A 17,277-nucleotide genomic window follows, 5' to 3' on the forward strand; every position below is an offset into this window, starting at 1 on the left:
CAGCCCTCATTTCAAGGCTGGATGAGGCAACCCTGTAGGAGGAAAAGGGTTCCAAGGGCAAGCAAGAGAGTCAGAGACACCCCCCCCAGTCCCACTGCCAGGAGTCCCACAAAAGCACCAAGCTACACAACTGTAACACGTATGCAGAGGACCTAGAGCAGACCATACAGGCTCCATGATTGTCCTATCAGTCTCTGTGAGCCCATAGGAGCCCTGCTTAGTTGATCTCATTGTCTTCTTGACCCCTCTGGTTCCTACAATCTTTCTTCCCCAACTTCCACAGGGCTCCCCGAGATGGCTATGGGCTGGAGAGGGGGCTCAGCCCTTTAAAGGCTAGGCCCACAACCAAAAATATCAAATTCACTTGATCGTAAGTGGGTGTGTTGACTCCTCACCCTCTCCTGCACTCCGCGGTCCTGCACATCTGAAAGAGTATGGGACACTGATTAACATTCTCAGGCATTGTAATGTGTTCTTTCGGGAGTCATTTTCAGTGTTTACTGCATTTACTTGACTTATCAAAGCCCATATTTTATGTTTGATTAAGATATTGACCATTAAAATAGGGAAAGGGCAAAAGGTAAAAAAAAAAATGAATTGAATTTGATTACTTGGATTCAATGAATTTCTATTAAAAGAAGTTTTGAGATTTGATCTATGAAAATCTAATATATCATTTCAAAGAGTGTGCAGTTGTAAGCAGGACATCCGTAATACACTGGGGGAAAATGTAAGTAAAAAGAAAAATATATATTAGTAAGTGGATGAAAGACAGACGTTCTGCAGTGTTGATAGCTTTCACCCTGTGCTGCATAGGTTTCTGGTATCAGTGGGGACAGGAAGAAGCCTGCTAGAAACAGGAAGCTCCAGAGGAAATTGGGAATTAGGAAGTATTCCTGCAGGACACAACAGGCACAGCCCAGACTGCCTGTTGTCACAGCTGCCATTGTTGCCATCACCTCTGCTGCTGCTATAGCAACACGGTGCCTTGAATTCTTGTCTCACTCATTTTTAGTTCAGAGTCCAAGGAGCATGTATATGGCCGTGACTATCTCAGGTCAACGCAGAAAGCTATATGGGTCTTGGGAGGTGCTTAGATTTAATGTTGGAATTGAGGACTACATATTCTCTGATCAATATAAAACAATAGTATGGAGAAAGATTCACAAATAAGTAAATTGAGTAGGCTTTCTGAAGGATAAGGCATATGAAGTTAAAATATGTCTGAAAAGACACAAGAAATTAGGGATAGATTAGAAGAGGGCTAAAAATTCTGTACACTTATGTTCATTTTTGCATATTTTATAGTGATACCACAGTCATATATGGCTCCTGTATTTTTTAAAATAAGTCTTGAAATTATATTTAAAGGAGAACATTTGCCTTTAAGAGAGAGAATCATATACCCACAGCACTTTTATGCTTTCATGGAAATAATTGATGAAAACCTTGCTTCAGCAAAATTCAAGTAAGAAAAAAAATCTTCCTGGGACTGTAGAGATTTCACCATTGGCTAATCTACTTTTTTCCCCCTTGAAATGAGTTGGCTTCATCTACCTTTAGAAGTTCCTTCTGTTGAAAACTCTGGATGATTTTTCCCCCTCTGAAACCTGACAGATACTTTGTAGTCAAATAAATTGTCAGAAAAAAAGTGCTGTGTCTAGAGATTTTGCTGTAATAAAAATGTGGCTACTGCTTTCTCTGAGATGCTCACCATTTGGGATTATATATAAAACCCATGAGAAATGGGAGCTGCATTACATCACTTTTTAATTAAACATCCAGAAAAATTTAGTTTTATTTGAAGACAGGAACAGAGCCAAGGAGAGGAGGTCAGACAGACAGACAGACAGACAGACACACACACACACACACACACACACACACACACACATACACACACAGGAGGGGGAACACACACAGAGGCACAGAGACACATAAAGAATATAGCAGAAATGGGCAAGATCAACCTACGTTTCCCATTGCTACCACAGTTATCTGTGTTCCATGAAAAACACATTGTGACCTAAAACTGATGGAAATCCTAACCTTTATTCACCTAATTGCACCTGAAATTGTCTAATGCACATCCCAGATGGGTTACATTTAGAGGTCTAGTCTGTGATACATACATACCCATCATCTAATATTTGAGTCATTCATTCATTCATTCATTTCTTTAGTACACCTTTATTGAATAACTCTTCTTGGGCCGTTTCCATGCCGGACAATGATGACTTAAAGCGAACCATCTACGAAACAGGAAAGCAACAAACAACAAACCAGGAAGTTTATACAACACGGTGCGATCAGTACTGGGACCTGCAGAATGTTTTGGGAGCTCTGAAAGGGATGAGTGGCTTCAAGAGTTAATGGAGCCCTATCTTGGGATACTCAGGGTAGCTTTCCATTACTCAAACAAATTCTTGTGATAACTTAGAAAGATAGAAACTGTGTCTTAGCTCACGTTTTTCTCGTGTTTCCGGACTGTGACTGTTTGGTTGGCATTACTGCTGCTAGGCCAGAGGAGGCAACAAGTCATCGCTGAGGAATGTAGTGTGGAAACCAGTGTGGCTCATCCTCAGGAAGCAAATGGCTGGGGGTCTCACTGTCTCCTGTAAGGTCATTCATGCCCCTAAAGAGCTGCAGACTTCCCACTAGACCCAAGTTCCAGCACTTGCTTTAAAACAGCACCATAGAGCCAAACACGGAAGACTTGAGTGTCTCTAGGAGACACTGTGGATTCAGGAACTGAAACATAAACAAGCCCAATGGACGGGAGGAAGGATACTTGGGATGGATGAGCTGAGGGTTCTTGGGGATTTTGAGGTATCAAAGCAGAGTGGTTTAGAAACACCGTTGTTTTCCAAGGAGGAAAATGTGCTTCTTGCCTCGTGTGTGATTCTGAGCTGAGAAGGCATCAGCCGTGTGGTGCCCACATCTCTGATAGCACTGATGTAGAGCCCAGAAGCATGTGTCTGTCCCTACAAGCCGCACTCATTGGTCAAGATTCTGGCATGTGACCCCAACCCAACTTAAGCAAAGCTTATTTTGTGATTTCCAGGAGAAAGAGGCCCACTCTTTTCTGCGAGCCCTGAAACCTGAGAGTGTTCTGAGCTTGGAGCTCTGGGCAACTTCTTGCTGCCGTGTGATGTGGGAAACCAAAGCCAGCGTGGCAGAAGGCAGAGTAAAGAGATGGAGAGGAACCAAGTCCTAATTATATTTTCAGGGCCTTGAATCCAGTCTTGTCATTTCATGAGAGCCAATAAATTCCCTTTTATGCCCAAATGCATTTCATTGTATTTTCTTTCAGTTGTGACCAAAAGTCCAACTGATGCAGTCTTCAAAGAGACTGAGGTGAAGAAGGGATGGGGACATGCTAATATTTAATGAGCAACTATTTTCCCCCAGCGTATAAATGGGAAATACTGTTATTCTTTATGTGTTTTTTAAAAATAAAGGTCAAAATAACCTAGCAAAACAACTGAAAAAGCCTGTATTAGCTCAAAGGTCTTATTAATTTCAACTCCTACTCATTTTCTATCACACTGTGCTTTCCGTTTGAAGTTGACAGAAGGCCAGCAATTTCAAAATTCTTCCAGGGAACACCACTGTTCTGTGAAATGCTACAAAGTTCTCTTTCTGTTCTCTTAACTTGTATGAAAAGTTAAACCTGCTTACATCATGATCTTATTTTATGTCTTAAGTGCTCAAAGGTCCTGATGAGAGATAAGCACAGTGTTAATTCATGATTTCTAGTGGTAGTTTGTGGACAACATTTTTGAGTTATTCAATGTATTGATCTGCTGTTTATATTTGAAGATTTAAGTTTGCCCTATTAATTTATTTGGGAGATGTTATACTACATATTTCTTTTAGAGAGTGCTTCTAACAGTGGAAGTTTGGAATAAAAATAGATTCTAAGAGTCTACCTTTCGATGAAAACCAGGATGATAGGGATTGGTTGTCATTCATCACAACTTTAAGTTCTCAGACATAACTTTTGAGGAAAGCATTCATATGTACTTTAAAAAATAAAATTTGCATTATTTTTTAAATAAATTCACTTTTAAATGATGAGGATTATGTAATACACTGGACTTAAAGCAAAATATAGGAATATATTTGATTCGATGCTGTACTTATAATGAAGATCTGTCAGAGAAATGCCATTTTGTTTAATAATAGTCTAAAAGTCAGAAGGTAGAATAAAAAGTTGGTTGACCTCATTTGCATCATATGGCCAATTCTGACCTAGGAATTTTTGACTCTTAGGATTAAGATCAGCCCATCTTTTCACATTTAGGGGGTTGGGACCTGGCTCAGTGGATAAAGCAATTAGAAAAGAAGCAATTAGAAAAACATGAAAGCTGACTTTCCCACATAAAACCAGATGTGACATCATGCCCTTAATCTCAGTGCTCCTAAACCAAGAGCAGGAGAATTTCAACCATGAGACAGGAGAGTCTGTGGAAGCTTTGAGGCAAGGAGGGAGGTGACAGTATATTTGTTTCTCTTATTAGTTGATAAATAAAACACCGTTTGGCCAGTAGCCAGGCAGGAAAGATAGGCAGGGCTACCAGGCTGGGAGAAGGCTGGGGAGAGAAGACAGAGAGAGGCCTGGAAGAGATTCCATGTTGCCAGAGGACTAACATGTCAGGTTACGGGTAAGCCTTAGTCTTGTGGCAATGCATAGATTAATAGAAATGGGTTAATAATTAAGATAGAGCTAGACAATAAGAAGCCCTAGCTACTGGCCAACAGTTTCATTTAAGAGATTTTTTTTCTGAAATGAATCCTGAGTATAAGAGATTTTAGAACTTTTCAAGTAACTTTGGAGTTTATGCACAAAATCATGCAGAGTTCTGTTTCTGTTTGATTTGTTCATTTTACACTGGCAAAAATTAACTCATTTTATCTTGACCTCCTAATGAATTCCATCTGTCAATCAAATTTCTAGCTTGGATGATCACTTCCAGTAACACAGTAGGCTGTTTATTTTGCTTCAGTCATATTAGTGTAAAAGCAAAAATTTGATGCTCTATAGATACCATGATATATATATATATATATATGTGTGTGTGTGTATGTGTTTGTGTGTATGTATATATGTATATGTATATATATACATTTGTATTTTGCTGGAAGCCAAATTTACTGTTGTCATTTTTGTAGTACTAATTGTTTACTAACCCCTGATGAAATCAGAAAACAGTTAACATTTTTCATGTGAAGTAATTTATTTTATTAAAGTTTTAGATGAAAATAATCCATTCAGTAACTCCTGAATACAAATATACTTAGTTATTTCTTTTAAAAAATATTTATTTTATATATGTATATGTGCATGTTTCTGTATATATGTGTGACAATTCGGGAGGTACCTGTGGAGGCCAGAAGAGGGGTCAGATCAGCTGCGACCAGTAACAAGGGTGTTGGAAGCCTCTCTCTCCTTTCCGTAAGGGATCTGGGAACTGAGCTCTCGCTAGTCCTTTGCAAGAGCACCAAGTGCTCTTCCCCACCTCAGCTTCCCTCCAGCCCATCACGTGTTTCTCAAATGCCCTAGCACACGATGAATCTCTTCTTAACAAAGTAGGATGGCCAACAGTCCAACTTCTTCGAACAATTCCATCGCCCTTTTATTGAGTATCAAATTCAAAGTTCTTAAGTAGTTGACTGTAATTATTTAATCTTGAACCGTATCAAACAGCAGTTTTGAAAACAGTACGTCAGAATACCAAAAAAGATCAATGTCTAGAGCCTGGGGAATCTACTAAACGGTCGAATGCTTGCTCAGCATCTGTAAGGCCCTGGGTTCCTTTCCCAGGACTAAGAAAAGTCTATAAAAAATGGGTGAGAAATAATAATCAAGAAGATTTGGCATTGATAATGGCTAAAGTTAAATAATATGGCTTTGAATATGATTGAATGTAATTGATGATCAGTTTAAAGTGTTATATGATCGCCCCAAAGAAAATAAAACTAGAAGATACATATATGGAAAATAAGAATGGTGTCAGGGTACAGCAGCACTCAAAGACAGGCAAAACAAAACAAAATAGGAAAATAGTGAAAGAAAAAAACTTCATGAAAGAGACTTAACAAAATGGCGCCAGTGTATTCTCTGTTATCAGTAGCTACTTTTCCATCTTTTTTTATTTTGTATTTTCTTGCTGTGTACACAAATTACTTGGCAGAATTTTGTACATATTGTTCAAAGGAAATAAAATCAAGTGCATTGCATCATGGGAGGGGAACAGCTCGTTGTAGACAAAACAGGAACAGGATGTTTGGATTTGGCCAAAGGTAATGAAGCCAACATAAGAATAAAGCACAGGGCCTCGGCGTAGCTCAGTGGCGGAGGACTTGCCTGGCTTACGTGAGGCCCTAGCTGAAAATGCAAACAGGCACATGAAAAATGGAAAAGCTAAGCTTTTTAAAGTCAAAGACTCTGCGCCTATTACAAGAAATTGGATGTCAGGACATGTTGGGTACCGAGAGAATGATTCAACGGGAAAGAAGGACACAAAAATCAATGAGAACATGAGGGAATCAAAGGGAGTGGGGAACAAGGAGGAATTCTCCACAGTGAAGTGAGTCGTTTCAAAATGTAAGCTTTCTTTACATTGTATGCGTCATAACAGCCCTCCTCCCCTGTACCAAATCTGATAGCTGAATAGCAGAGAAATGGCGTATGCTCTGTCCTAGCTCAGGGCCACAGTGGAATGTTAGCGGCCAGTCTGCTTATCTTGCCTTTGAGGCTTGCATGGTTCCTGGAAGTGGCCAGCAGCAAAACAAGCATACCCTTGGTGGCGGGAAAAGTTTTAAACGTCAAAAATGAGTGACAACCAGTGTGTTTACGTGTGAGCACAACGCTGCATCCATACATTAAAAGGAACTTTTGAGGGAAATAGGATGGTGACTTCATCGTGGGCTAATTCTTGCTTTCAATTGTTAAAAGGACTGGTTCTGCAAATGGAGATTCACTATAAAATTTGCAGCAACGGATTTCATCGTCAATATCTACAAGGGATCTAGCGAAGTTCACATGGTCTGGTATCTGTAGTAGGCAGTTGTGTGTGTTTGGGAGTTTTTGTTTTGCTTGGTTTTGTGTGGGGTTGGAGGTTTTCTCGAAATCTCTTCTCAACCATGCTTTCTCTCCAGGGTTCTACAACAATGTCCCATGCTGCTTTCATTTTAGAACTGACAGTCTCAAGATCTGTTTTCTTCTTCTGAAGTTTGTTCTTTACTGACAGTGTCCTCCTGTAACCCTGCTGTGTCTGCTCCTGGGGTCTTATTTATGCCCTGAACACATCTCCTTGGCCTCTTACTGATTTGGTGCTCAAACATGGACGTTGAAGGCATTTCATGGCAGGGGATCATTTTCCTTAGCGTGGAAGATTTCATCTACTTTTATTGTGTTCCTTCATATTTTCCATTGATTTAATTGCTTCATTGTTCCCCATTGATTAGAATCTAGTGTTTCTCTCTTATATGTTTTATTGCACTATGTAAACTAAAGGCTATTCCCAAGATAACATTTGCTGTGAGGTAAATTGCACTAAAATCATGCAGCTTTCAACAGAATATAGAGCACTTTGGTTTTATAAGGATAATTTTGGAGAAAACTCACTCAAACAATGCTGAATCTAAAACAGTGACTTAAGCCATGGCTTAAATATGCTATTAATATGATTTATACCACCTCATTGTTTGATTTGAACTAGTTTAACACATATTCATTTAATGGACAAGAGTTTTCTTTTTATGTATTGGAGATAATACAGCATCAACATATTATATAATTAAGGAATTTAATTATATATCTAATATACATTGAAAGATTGGTTTAGATATAGTCCAATAATGTATTATTTATTTATAATGTATTGATTTATTTAATTTATTATTTAATGATAATTATTAATAATAGTATCAGCTCAAATGACTATTTTAGTTTCTGTATTTGTTTTTAAATCATGACCTAATTTTTTACATGTAAGTCAAGTGACAAAAGATAGGATCTAGGCATATCTCATGGCACTCCTTCAATCTGATGCAGCCTCACAGCACATACAGTTTCACAATTTATACTATATTTAACGTGTGGATTCATCTGTCTAAATTTGGCAAAAGGAAAGATTTGTAGTAAAATTTAGCTATTCTGCCAGGCAGTGGTAGCACAAGCTTTTAATCCCAGCACTCAGGAGGCAGAGGCAGGCGGATCTCTGTGAGTTCAAGACCAGCCTGGTCTACACAGTGAGTTCCAGGACAGGCTCCAAAACAATACAAAGAAACCCTGTCTCGAAAAACCAAAGGGAAAAAATTTAGCTATTCTTTGTAAATTTGTTCTAGAATGCCCTGGAAGGACTCTACTAAATTCCCAAAACAGTAAACACGTGTGCTTGTTTCTGAGTCTACCTCAGCATGACTACGAGAAGGCTCAACCTACAAATTTCAAGCAAAGGAAACAGTTGCAGACCAGATACGGAAAGTGACAAAGGACCTTTGACTTGGCAGACCGTAAAATTGTGAACAAGAGGCTCCTTGCCAGGAAGCAAGCTGATGGGCAATGTAGGAATCTGGGAAAGAAAGGCAGAGGAAACTGGATGTAAGGGGTCTTCAAAGTATCAGTGGTGAGGTTGAGCCTCCAGTCAAAGCGCAGTCTGAAAATGTGCGGCGGTACTTTCCATCTTACGTCGTCCGCCTCAGTATTCTGAGAGCAGCCCTTTACCCCATCAAGCAAAGATCTCTCTCTCTCTGTGGGAGGCCAAAGTAGAGTAACTGGCTGTAACAGCTCCGGTCACCCTGAGAAGACCAGTGCCATTCAAGCAACGAGTGGATTCAATAGGAATCTGTGTCATTTGAACTCGAAATGTGGCAAGTTCCCTTCACCGGCTGAACCTAAGGATTCCAGCAGCTGCATTTAGACCTCTAAAGAGTCTTGTGGGTTTTCAGAGGAAGTAACCCTATTCTAAAGAAAACCACAGATATTAACATTAAGAGCCCACAGGTTCATCTGGCTAGGAGTTTGCCTCATTCTCATTCTTTGGTAAGACCCATATCCCACCAGAGAATTAGTCATGACTTTTGACACTGGTTAAATTAAAATACATAAACAGTCTTAATGAGTCAGAGTACTAGGAAGTCTTGTTACAAGACTTTTCTTCTGGACATCTGAAATTCTCCACCCGTGAAATCTCAAAACTATGGTCACTTAAACCAGTCCTGTACAGAGACAACAAGAGCTGATGTGCCAACAGGGAGAGGGGAAATCTCACCAGGGTCCATTCCTAGGTCAAGAGCTACAGGTGACTAATAAGTGGTCAGAGAGAGAGAATTGGTCTTGCCCTGAGCTGAGTCCTCTAAATAGTTGCCCAATACCAAGCAGTCAGCCCTAAAATCATAGACATAAAAGCAAGAGTAAATGTACTCAGTAGGCTGCGTTTATATGTTTATTTGCACACAAATATGTGACAATAACAAAGAAAAGGGGTCATGAATCTGAGAAGTGGGGGGAGGGCATGGGAGGGGCCGGAGGGGGAAGGGGAATGATATAACTATGTTTTAATTAAATCAAAGTTAACCAGTATTAAATTATATATGAAGAATATTCAAAATATTCAAAAATCACCACAGAGGATAATGAGAGAAACTTCTAGCATCTATTGGTACACTCACTAACTACTAGAGGACAAATGTCTATTATGAATTAGGAAATCCTAGACTCTGGAGATACACAAAGGAATAAGATGTATAAAAATCTGTTATTCACAAAGCTTAAACTTCAGGGGAGAGACAGCTGGTAAATGTTAGCTATCCAATAATACAGTGTACTCACACAATAGTTTTGATAGACAGATAGAAGCACTAATGAGAATAATATGAACGGAAAAACATAGCATTACAATATTTGCAGAAACAAAGCAAAACATTGGCGTTACTCCATGAGCACGGACACCGCGGATAGTGAAGGGGCAACCATCCGTGAGACCAAAAGGCACGAAAATTAGCAATGGAACAGCAGAAACACGAAATCATTATGAGTGGAATTGGTCGGGATACAAACAAGGTAATGACTCAGTTGGAAAACAAGAAAAAGAAATGTTAAGAGAGAGTAAAAGGAACGCGGCATAAATCAATAATTTAGAAACTTGCTAGCAAGGCAAGCAATGAAAGAATTTTAAAAAAAATGAGTCCCAAAAAGCAACCGCAAGGAAAACGGAAGAAGGAAAAGAAACTTTCTCAGAATTGACAGAATTGTACAGACTTGTGAGGTGCAACACTCTCTTTTATTTATTACATGCTATAGTTAATCCATTACTGACTTACTAAGTTATTAATCAATTGCACCTCCGTTTTTAAGGTTTTCTATTCAAAAGCATAATGTTCAGAATAGACATATGGTCATGGCAAAGTTGTACAGTAACTACAGAGTTTCCATGTATTTCTTGAACTTTCTTTATAAGCACAACCCCCACCACAGTGAATAGCCCACACAGAAACATTCTGTTCATGCTGACAAATCGTCATTACCCAAAGTCCATTGCTGACATTAGATTTCATTTCAAAACCTAAGCGTGTTGGCATGTATATCGTGACAACTGTCTGCTGGCACAGAGTAATGTATAATATTTTTACTGTCCTAAGATTCCTCCAAGATCCTCCTGCTCACCCTTCCCCCAGCTCTGACCCTTGGTAAGCATGGAGGCTCTGATTTCACCGTTTTACCTTTTGTGGAATGTTGAATATTGGAATCGTTCGGCTTGTATTCTTTTTCAAGTTGTTGTTCAGAAGCCTGAATGGCTTTTTAAAATGAAGATTGAGTTAAAAGTAAGACACTTGAAAAGTTTACATGTGGTTTAAGACAACCAAACTTAAAATATGTTGTCTGAGTTTTCAAATACTCATAGTTAGACCATTAGGACCACAGAGGGAATTAAGACAAAAGTCAGGCTGTGTTTATGTCCAGGTGAAGAAAGAAAGAACGTCTTGGGAGAGGGGACACCTAACTTGGAAAGGAGGGGCATTTTTATATTTCACAAAGCTGAGTATATTTATGTTCCTATTATTATTATGTCAGGTACATTAAAGTTATCTATCCTTGTGTAAGAACAAATTTTAACTCTTAAAAAATCACAAGTGAAAGCGAGACGCAGTTTTGTTAAGTGCATTCACCAACAGAATCTACTTATTTAAAAGCAAAACATAGAAGAAGAGATTCTAAATTTTACCTTGGGTGCAGTGTCATTGATCATAAAAGAAACTTCCGGATAGAAGTTCAGGGGAGGGTGGGTTTTATAAATTTTATTTGTTAAAGAGTTAGAGTATAGGACCAGAAGATGTAATTAAGCTCATGACACAGAATAGGCAAGTCAGAAAGAAGTTCTTTGGCTCATTAGTTTTTAATATGTGACAATGGAGGCAAGGAAAACTGATGGGAAATTTAAATCTCTTTGAAAAATTGATTAAAAAATGATTCAAAAGCTCCTTTTTTTTTCAGACCGTTCACCAATATAAAGGAATTTAAGGGCATTTAAAGGTGACACGTCTCAAATTAAAAAAAAAATGTAGACATGGAACATAGCGGGAAGTTTTTTACCTTTTCCTACTTACATGGTAAAGAAATAACTTGTGAAAATAGTTTCGTGCATAATGGTCTTTATAAAATAACAGGTACCCAATCAGAAAGAAATGTGTTATATATGGTGCACACCTCATAGTGTCAGCTCTCAGGAGGCAGGGACACAAGAATTTGAAGTTGGAAGCTAGTGTGGAGTATGAAAGAAGACCTTACACAAATGAAACAGGTCAGAACAAAGTAGAGAAATGGTCTGGGAAGGTATTGAACAAACATTTACACTCTCTATGGAGACGCTATAGGAGTAGTTAAGAACTACGTGCTACCTGTTGGTTTCAGTTACCTTCTAAGTATTAACATGGGCATTCAAGAGAACAGCGTTATACCCGGAGTACAGTCTATGAAAATTTGTAATGGGCACGTCTGTCACACAAGGTCACACATACGAAGGAACTAGAAACAGGCATAAGGAAATGTGTTCACCATTACGAACTTGATTTAACACCTAAACAGTTGCAATAAGTAGTCTGCATGGCAAAGCAAGAAGACATTTGCTCTGAAGACTGCTAGCGCCATATTTTCTACCGCTATTTAGCAATGATGCAGTAAGTTTGATAAACACATTTCTAACTAGTGACCAAATAATAATGCACTATCTAGGAATCTCTCCAGAAGGTAGTTTCACCAGACTTACAGGTGAAAAACACAATCCCTGGGGACAAAGATAATTGTAATTATCTTTGCCCTGTTTATAATTATCTGATATTAGAATCAATAAGAATACCCAGCGGTGGGAATGGTGAAGTATGTTATTGTTGATAATTATTTTAAAAGGAAAATCAGAGCTAAACCCACTATGCAAAAGTGTATTTTGTGTGGTGCATGTTAAGTGACTAGGAATAGATATGCGATATATCAGTTTGTATTTATATGACACCTATAAGCATATATCCTGATAGACAGATGAGTTCCACCATGTAAATTACTGCCAGGAAGCCCACCAACACGGTAATGATGACTACTGCATGGTGATTTATGTTGGGTATCTTTTCTGCCTTCCAATAATTCCTTTCCTGTGTTCCCGCTGATTTCGACAATTGATTATCTAAGTTTGTGAGTTTGTGTGCTGCACTTGTGTGAACTGCACTCTTCACAGACCATTTTCCTGTCAATATAAGAAATAAATCTTACTGAGGCATTTGCATTTTCTGAATAACCTTGAACCGACAAATGTGAAATACTTAAAAAGTAGAGAACGCTCATGATAACCTCTTTGAACATATCCCTAAATCTTACGCGTCAAATGATCACATTTGATGATCATCAAAAGGCGTTTTGTAGGAGCCTGTAAGAAACAAACCATGCAATAAACGTCTCAGAAAGACAACTTTTGCAGCAGCTTTTATGAACTGCCGCAGACATGGAGAAAACGTTCTGTGGGGGAATGCACTTGGAATTGATGGGAATATTTTTAAGGTTGTTCTTGAGGCTGATCTGGATCCTTGTAACATTAAACTGTAAATTATTTAAGTTTATGTTCCGAAAGATGTCAGAGGAGGGAGGAGGGGCACGCTGCAGGAACATAAAAGCTTCCAAATCTCCCGTGACAGATTATTGACATTACTGTGTCTGCCAGGCCAACCTCATGTCAGTAATAACCGTCTCCACCTTCATCCGTATCCCTGATGATCCTACCCCATCCTCACATCAGAAGCAGTGAGATTTGTCCCAGAGCCTGGCATTTCTTTCCATGTCCTTTGAAGAAGGGAAGTAGTGAAATCTTTTAAAATAACTTCTTTACAGGAATATTTATAAATGAGGTTATTTCAAAACTAAAAGGTCTTTGCTGGCTGCATTAGGGATTAGCTTTAACATTTTTTTTCCTAATAAGTAGAATTGAATACACAGCAGACGCTCTTGTACTTCATCCAACAATTTCTCATTAAAAATAACTGGAAGGTATGTAAAAACTAGACTATGGAGAATGTCTCTTTTTTAAATTGGTCATGATATTTAATAAGGATTTCAGACTGTGTATATGTATTTATTTGATATCCATATTCACAATTCCTATCTGTTTCATACTCAGCCCCAGTTGCAGTGCACATGACTTTAAAAACAATAGACAAACACACGTCTAAATGATCCACACTTAGGAGTAAGCGCTCGTTCTCAGGCTGTAACTTATAAAGTTCCTGCTGTCTACATAAGGGGATACAAGACTGTATAGAAATGTCTGCTGTTATGGTGCTCCTGTGTGAGAGAAAAGTTTGAAGTATGTTTAAAAGGATATAAATAAAGTTTTGGCAACAGATGCTATGAAAGAGCATAAACAAAGTCTGGTCTGGTGATATTTGAGCAGCGATCTGAACGGTGTGATACGAGACGAATATTCTAGCAGAATGAAGACCCAAGTTCAGGACTCTTGAGGTGAGAGGCAAACCACGATGTCGGTCACAAAACCAGTGGGACTATACATACCAGGATATAAGCACAAAGGAGATATACAGTTGGGGAGTATTGAGATATGAGGCTTTTGATATAACTCAAAATTTGTAAGAAAGAAAGAAAAATATGCCTGTTCTGTCTCTTCAAATGAAATAAACAAGTAATGAATATTTGGTTTCTGTCATGGTCAACTATTTCCAAAACGATTTATGAAATGTGTGAGTCTTAAGTACACACACTTCACACACACCAGATCTCACAAAAACAAAAACAAAACAAACCTACCATGTCACCTGACTTTTTTTTTTTTGTTCCTGAATATTTTTATAGGCGTTGGAGTTTCACAGACCATAAGGCTCCTAAAGTTGTTAAGATGCTGAAAGAATATTATCTGTTTTTAAGTTAACTAAAATGCCCTGGGTTACAGCATAATAAGGGTATCATAAAAATACATTAGGCAAACTGTTCTCACTTCCCTATTACAAAACAGCAAGATGTAATTCATATACGGTACCACTGATTTAGTAAACTTGAAATTGAAAACCATCCTCGCCTTTGTGTGGCCTAAAATTAGTAACCTCGAGAGGCAGCACAACCTGCTGTGATAGCATGGGAGTTACTTAAAACTTTTGCCATGAGCTACATAAAATGGTGTACACATTTACTTCTGAACTAAAACATCTATTAAAAATTAAAATAACAAACCTGAATATCACAAATCACATTTCTACACAAGCATAATTTTGTCTGCCATAAAATTAATAATTCCAGGACCATGCAGTCTTTAATTTTGTAGTTGTTTGCTATATTTTTCTGCTGTCATAGTGTTAACTATTTAATATATCTGTTTACCAACTAAACTACTGCTTTCATTTTACATATGCATATGAAATATCTTTGGACATGGAAGAGACCCCAAGTGCCCCCAAATACAGTAAATTAGAAAGCAGTCTGGGAAAGTGTGGACTTTGAAGAGATGTGAATTATTATATTCCATATTGTCTCCCTAATAAGCTTAAACATCCTAAAACCTTATCTATTTTGTCCTCACAGATTTTTTGAGAAGGTCTTAGAAATGCATTATCATCTCCACTTGAGTAAGGAGGGAATTCAATGTGACACTTACTGGTATTTTATTTTAAATTAACTATTATTAGAAGAGGTTGAAATGAATTTGACGTATTTCAAAATGGAAAGCATTAAAACCATGAATATTTCTCTTCTAGAGATAACAATAAAACAAGGAGTTAAAATGTAAGAACCTGGTGAAGGAAGCTACTTGAAAGAGGTGAGCTTATTAATTTTTTCTTCCCATATGCTTGGTGTATCTTATTATGCCTTTTATTTAAATTCAGCCTCCTTTCTTGTCTTCAAGAAAAGACCTTCAGGCTCCCTTAAATAAAAGAAAGGTTTCAGACAAATTTTAAGGAAGGATTTGAGAGAGGAGATGGTTTTAAATAATGGGCATGAAATAGAAGACTGTTTTTAGAGTTAAGTACAATATGGGAAATTTCAATCTTAAAAGTTTGAGTAGGAAATTATATACTGCATGCTTAAGTCCTTCCTCCGAGGATAATAGTTTTAAATTTTAATGATTTTTCCCTACTCCCCACTTTCTAGGTACATGACCTTCATTCTCTTGGCCAAAGGCAGCCATCGCGGGATTGTGGTGGAGGAAAGACATGGCTAGGGAGGAAATGTTGAAAGTGTCTTATGAGGCATTCGAAAAGAGATGAAAACAAGATGAGTCTGGGTTTTGAAAGCAAGAATAGAATTAAGAGGTAAGGATGGCTGTTATCTGGAAAAGCACTTCCCTGGATTTATTCCTATTATCACTTGCAGTCAAGGCTGCATGGCTCATATGCCTAAGAGCTCGCCAACAAGAGGAGATACTCCTGGCCACCATTACAGCTTCGTTTTAATATGGAAAAAGTGGATAGGTAAAGAAAAATCTATCTCTTCAAACTTTGATCTTAGTGAAAGACGAAGAAGATTTAAGAAATTACAAATGAGCCTAATTAACAGTGTAATTAATATTCACCTTTTCAGCCTTGTATACAGAAGTAACAGAAATGCTTTAAGCTACAGAGAGCATTCATCCCAAAATCTTGCTTGTCAGTTGTGAGTCTAAGAGGAGGACCCTTTAAAGGCTGTGTTATATCAAGCTGATTATGATTTGGCTGGGAACCTCGGTCAGGCAAAGAAAGACCCTGAAATGTTGACCTCCCGATCCATGCTTGTTTCCAGAATTAGCTATGAGTCATCTTGCCAGATAGGAGAGTGGAGCTGGGATTCGAGAATGTCTGGCTAACAGAGCTGAACAGTTGGAACCAATACGACTTCCGTTGCATTCTAGAAAGGTCTATACAGTTGTCACCCAGAACTGGGGAACTTAAATCATCCAGGAAGACTACCAAGTCCAAGAATTGCTAAGTGGCCAGGTCACAGGTTCCATCAGAGACTCAAGATACCATATTAGGGGGAAAGGTGGCAAAAAGGAAGTTTTCTGAGGGGCTCTTTATTCTTTGATGTGATGAGCTTCACACAACGTATTTTGATTGTATTCATTCCCCTTCCCACTCCTAAATCTGCCATCTTGATATATACCCAACCTTCGCTCTATATCTCCCCATTCCCATTTCCCTCCCTCCCTTTCTCCCTCCCTCCCTGTCTCTCTTCTTCCCTCCCTCCCTTCCTCCCTCCTTTCCCTCCCTCTTTCTCTCTCAATGAGTTAGGTTTGTGTAAGTTGACAACTCCTGGCATGGGGTTCTGACCTGGAGTGGGGGATACCTGGGATCACACTGTACCTGGGATCACACTGTACCTGGGATCACACTATACCTGGGATCACACTTTACCTGGGATCACACTATACCTGGGATCACACTATACCTGGGGTCACACTATACCTGGGATCACACTATACCTGGGATCACACTATACCTGGGATCACACTATACCTGGGGTCACACTATACCTGGGGTCACACTATACCTGGGATCACACTTTACCTGGGATCACACTGTACCTGGGATCACACTATACCTGGGATCACACTATACCTGGGATCACACTATACCTGGGATCCACCGCTCAGGAAAACTGATTCTCTCACTCCCTCCAGCTATCAGATACCAGGAACTTTGTGCCCTGCTTCCCCTTCTTCGTGGACTTTTTCTGGTTTGTTTTGGCTTGAGTTTGCACCGGTCACGTGTTACAATCTCTGCGGGTTCACATAGGAATCTACT

General features: G+C 38.7%; 1 long non-coding RNA gene across 2 annotated transcripts in view; it reads left to right on the plus strand.

Moving 5' to 3' along the window:
• LOC106021343 overlaps positions 1–17,277 on the plus strand; it is an 81,332-nt gene that overhangs the window by 24,618 nt on the left and 39,437 nt on the right. For both annotated transcript variants that reach the window (XR_005870486.1, XR_005870487.1), the window contains exons 2-3: positions 15,256–15,317; positions 15,650–15,810. This is a non-coding gene — a long non-coding RNA (uncharacterized LOC106021343). The remainder of the gene's footprint in view (positions 1–15,255; positions 15,318–15,649; positions 15,811–17,277) is intronic.

This window comes from Mesocricetus auratus, unplaced genomic scaffold (assembly GCF_017639785.1).
Source record: "Mesocricetus auratus isolate SY011 unplaced genomic scaffold, BCM_Maur_2.0 Super-Scaffold_100023, whole genome shotgun sequence".
In the NCBI taxonomy this organism is placed as follows: domain Eukaryota; kingdom Metazoa; phylum Chordata; class Mammalia; order Rodentia; family Cricetidae; genus Mesocricetus; species Mesocricetus auratus.